Source organism: Nilaparvata lugens, chromosome X (genome assembly GCF_014356525.2).
Source record: "Nilaparvata lugens isolate BPH chromosome X, ASM1435652v1, whole genome shotgun sequence".
NCBI classification, from domain to species: domain Eukaryota; kingdom Metazoa; phylum Arthropoda; class Insecta; order Hemiptera; family Delphacidae; genus Nilaparvata; species Nilaparvata lugens.
The window spans coordinates 88,111,995-88,117,740 of record NC_052518.1 but is presented as its reverse complement, the minus strand read 5'-3'; positions in this window follow the sequence as shown (position 1 = coordinate 88,117,740).

The window sequence follows — 5,746 nt, the reverse complement described above, 5'->3', positions numbered from 1 at the left end:
CAGTAATATATAGAGTATTTTTATACATAATAATATACCGTAGCTTTGAGGTGGGCTGAAGTGCGACAAGAGAGAGCTCTAACAGATAAATGAGGAAACGTAGAGCTAGAGCGGGTTATTTTCAAAATGTTAGATCTGTTCACTGATGTCATACCGTACTGTAAAAATATTAGATATTTTGTCTCAAACTGTAATTTATGGTGAATTGGTTTATGAAATAAAATTTCTTCATATTACTCTCTCTTCCATTGCCACATCAACTATGGGTTGCTCCTGTGAGGTCATTTGGCTGGGGCTGCTGAAGGCAGCAAGGCCTAAGGCTATAATAGTATATTTCGCACCTAGGGCCGAAAATGAGACTTTTCCGGCTCGAAATCGGTTTTCAAGTCCGAGGCCGTAGGCCGAGGACTAGAAAAGATTGAGAGCCGGAAAAACATTTTTGCCCGTGGTGCGAACGCTATTTTTCGCCACACAGAGAAATAAACAATATATATGAGAATAATTGTTTATTAAGCAGTTCCGAAAACAAAAGTGGAAGGTCATAGCTCTAGCTATTAGTATAGTTATTAGTATCTAGTTATTAAAGTATAGAAAACTGAAGAATACATAATACTTGGAAACCTCACAGAATCATATTGATTTTTCCAATACATCAATAAATTTTAGTTCTATTAGGATCCTCCTCAATTTGAATCAGGCAGCCTCTTGTTTTCCCAATTCCAAAAAAATACCTAAAATACTCGTTTCACTGGGAATTCGTGTCTGATAGTAGCCTACATTATAACTGAAGAATAAAAATTATTACTCATTTTATTGTGATCTATTCATGTTTTTCTTATGAAATTCAATAAATTATAGGCCTACAGCATGAAGACTATGTCCAATTCATTTGTACTGGTGACAAAATTTTACATTGAAAATAATTATTTGATAAAATCCAAGTTCAATAGTAATGAAAACAAATTCCTTCAAAAAATAATTGATAATAATACGTTTCGAGGGAAAAAATTAAGAACAAAAAAATGGGAAGCATCGGGGGATTTGAACCGAGGTACCATCGCTCCGTAAGCAAGCTTCTTACCGCTGCGCTACTTAGACGTTGGTAAATGGTAGTCTTATAACCTGCTGATAAAAATACACACTTTGGGCTATGGAACTTCAATTAGCCTACGGTAGCATAGATGAATTTGAACATTAATATTCTGAAAAATCTAGAAGGAAAATAGAAATTTGGGCTTCCAGGTGCACGAGATTGATATTTTTAGAATCTATGTTCAAAATTTGGAGATCTAAATCATTCCCGTTTTTCCGGTATGTAATCCACAAGTTGACATGTTTTGATGCGAACAAACACAACCCCACTCTCTCTTATTATATAGAAGAAGAAGATATCTTACCTCTATTTCATTCATCCAAATAAAATGATAGTATATTACTGCAGAATACTTTATTCAATTCTAGAAGCATAACTGATTCTGTTTCATAAACTATTTGTTAAAACGTTCAGCACCATGGATATTGCCCAAGTAGTTCCAAAACTATCCACCAGGTTTTGTGATAAACGCAGTACTATGAGGTTTGAGGTTAGATTCTATTATACTCTGAAAATTGAATTTGAGTAGTTTATAATATCTTATTTGTATTTCATTCATCCAAATTAAATGATAGTATCTTATTGCAAAATACTTTATTCAATTCTAGAAGCATAAACTGATTCTGTTTCAAAAACTATTTTGTAAACCCGTTCATATCAAATCAGAATCAGCTGTTATTCAAGGTCATTTTACAGCCCTAGGGCCGTAAAGTTTTACCGGCCTGGTCGGAAAACAATCACTTTCGGCCACCATATGACGCACGTAAACCAGCTCATTACATCCAAGTGTGGCGAAAAAATCATAACAGGCTGTGATCATCTTGCCTTCTGTAAGCCCATTTTTGCTCGCCTTGGTGTACCGATGGTCATCAGCTATTACATCCTCCTGTGCTAGGTGTATGTCAAGTGGATACATCATACCTACCTACCCTAGCTGTCCGTCGTGACATCCACCACCACGACACCAGGCGCCGTGTCCCCAGGAGACGCCTCCACCGATCACAGGCCAGAGGATTTCTGCACTAAAATTCTTTAATAAGCTGCTTCCTGGGGTGAAGCAGTTTGATGAGGCCGCCGTCTCTAAGAGAATCGTCCGGAAGCTGTTGTGTGACAAGGCATATTACAGTGTAAATGAATGTGTGATAATTTGAATATTTTTACTTAAAGCGGTCACTGAATCGATACCATATAAACGGTCAGCTTATATATGTTGAATTACCTACGTGTTTTGAGTTTTATGACGCCATCGATCCCACAATTGTGCTTAATGGATGAGTAGCATGTGATGTTATAGTTATACATGCATTTTTATTTTCTTATAACATTTTGACCAAATTAAAATAAGAAATATTCGGATAAAATAAATCCAACCAAGGCCTTATTGGCTGTCATTAATCTACATTGAAAGTTATTTGATAAATCATAAGAATAACTGAAAATTAACCGTGGCAAAGTTCAGTTTTTGTAAAAAAGGACATAGTATTCCATGAAGATTGTAAATAAGGGATAAGGGTATTTTCAGTTAAAACAATTATTTTCTACATATATTTTTCAGTAATAAAGAACCTTATTCACAGTAATAAAGACGTAGCTTACCAGTAAAAAATATGTGAATCTCTTTACATTTAATTGGGATATCATCCTATATCAATCATTTATTTATTTATTTATAAGGTTAGCAAAAAATACAAGAATCGGAAAAGAAAAAACAGACTATTGCCTAAAACTTCTTCATTTTCCCAATTTAGTTTTAAATTGTCCAAATATTATAGGTTATGTCCATTCAAATTTCTACACCAAATCACAATCTAAAATATAAATTAGAATAAAACAAACAATTTTAAATTTGGATGGATTAATAATAAAAGTTTCTTAAAAACATGAAACAAACTATAAATTCACAAAATAAAGAATGAAAACACTTAAATTTTGAGCTCAAAAATATCACATTCACCATAGCTATATAACAGCTATAATGAATGTTTGCAAGTACCTGTGAGATGTACCTAATATTCTAAGCTATCGGTACTCAATTTTATGAGTTGAATGATCATAGTGACAACGACCTTGAAGAATATTTTAATCTTTAGCGTTCCTAGAACGTCCAGCGTGACATACATACAAATGTATTATCTAGGTTTTATTTGATTATTTCTATTAATTGTGATTTTCATAAATACGCGACAAGGTTCAAAATAATACATAATGCATTTTTCACTCCATCAAGGGAAAAAAATCGACAGTGTTCAATTCATTGATAATATAACATACATTGTACAGTAGGCAGTAGTCACTAGTGTTAATCATCACACGAACATCATTTGCTGAGATCACAATAAAAACAATAACTTTATCAGTTTTCCCTTTTGTGAACATGACGGGAAAGTCCAGAGTTAAAGGTTACTGCAAATCACTGTCAACAACACAAGTTTTCTCATGTTGAGTTTAAAACCCTGTAACTTTTGATACATTTTCCCTCAGCCTAATAATAAACATAGTAATATATCATCCAATGTCGTTCTATTTGTTTCATTTCGTTTCAAATCGCCACCTACATCACAAGGACGAGGAGCACTCATAAACCCCAGAAAAAGTTGGAGAAGTCTTATTTCATTTCCATATTATTAGGTTGTGATGAAGGAATGAAAAGATAACTTTCTTTCAATTAATGATCTATAAATCATCCTTATTTTAAAAACAATATTTTGTTAAATATAATTAAAATCTATACTAAACAATTGAGAAAATAACTGACAAAAATTAGAAAAAAAATAAATTTAAAAATATGCGTGGAGCATAATGCTAGCCGTACGACTTTGCTAGTATAAACAGCAAGTTGGAAAGATAATGGCACTGTCCATCATCTCGCTTCCACACTCTTGCAAGTGCGTACAAATGCGAGTGTGAATGGCTACTTAACCACCGCTCACCTTCACTTCACCCGAGTGGATGTGCTTGTCAAGCGGCATGGCGAGAGTGTGGAGCTGGCAATGTAATCTGCAGTTTCACCATAAATAGTCATTATAAATAGTCTGGGTCTGCAAAGATAGTACTTTTAAGAGTATTGAAGTAACGTCTACCACTTTCCCAATCTCTTTTCATAGAAAGAGGAAAATAAATTTCTTCCTCTCAATTTCAAATGTTGTTTAATTAGGCCATCAGGCTGGGTCACCAGTAGGACACCAGTGGTGACCGAGTATAAATAAAGCTGAGACACAAGCAGGCCGCCAGAATCTGGTGTTTCGGCTGGCTAATCTAGTAATGATTACAATACGAACACGTATTGTAATGTCCCACGAATACCAATACGTACACACAGTAATGGTCCACCACTCGCTCGGACACCTGATGACCAACTGGCGACCCATTCTGGTGGTCTAAATGAAAATCAGGACTAAATTTTCCACTATTCTAACATTTTCAAGGAATACACTCGAAAATGCAATTCAGGATTATTTAATAATAGGATATAATAGAAGAAACGTTTATTGAATCAATAAGGTACCTTAAGCAAACTTGACAAGGTAACATACATACAAAACATGTAAATTCAAATATAAATAAAAACATATAATTATATTTCATTGTTGCAAGAATTTACTGAACAGCTAAATATTATCATGATATTAACTAATTAATTGTAGGCTCAGCTTTCAACAAAAGTGTTAACCTGGACTTATATAGAGAAAAAGTAAAGCGAAATTGCTTACAACAATTATTCATGCATTTCATTATGAGCATAATTAATTATCTAACCAAATTTTAAATTTATTTTCAGTAAGCCCATATATTAACAAACTTAGCACAATTATCTGGTAAATCATTACAACAATTATTCATGAATTTAATTATTTTATTCATTCGTGGATACAATATACAAATTATATAAATATGATTGAGAAAGAATAACATGCATCGCCCAAAACTATTCTATTCCCAATTTGATACTGAATTACATGTCGAAAAAATAGCTTATGTTCTCACTGCTGAAAGTTCAAGATATAAAGCATAAATATATGAACATAATAATAATAATAATAATTATTATTATGCAAACAAATTTTTAAATTTATGTTTAGTTAGCGCATATTAAAAAACTTATTAAAACTATTAAAATTTCTGGTAAATCATTGAATGTTTTTTTACCGATATAGATTAAGGTATTGAAGTGAATGGTAAAACATAGCTCTCATTCCTTAAATAGTCATACTGACTAACATTCAGAACTAAATAATTTCTTACTGGAAAATAAAATAATAATTTATTACTGATTTACTTTTCTATTATCAAAGTAAACAAAAATAAAATCCTTTATATTCAAAACCTTGCATCGATTCAAATGGTTTTCATATGCAAGAGAATTGCACAACGGATTCTCCCAAGGCTATATACACCATCCTCTTTGCTTTATTGGGTACTAGCAGGAAACCCGTGCTTCGCAAGGGTCTAACTAAAAACTTGGCCAACAAAAATCTTGAAGAATTCAAAATAGGCCTGTAATCATGCTCGGTAAATTAAGAGTCAATATGCAAAAATTCAACTATCGACTGTTACTCCTCCTAAATACTTACTAATACGATTTGATATGAACTGAAAATCTCTTGTACATAAAACGTTTTCTTGCTCACGCAGTTCACAACACACAACAATGAC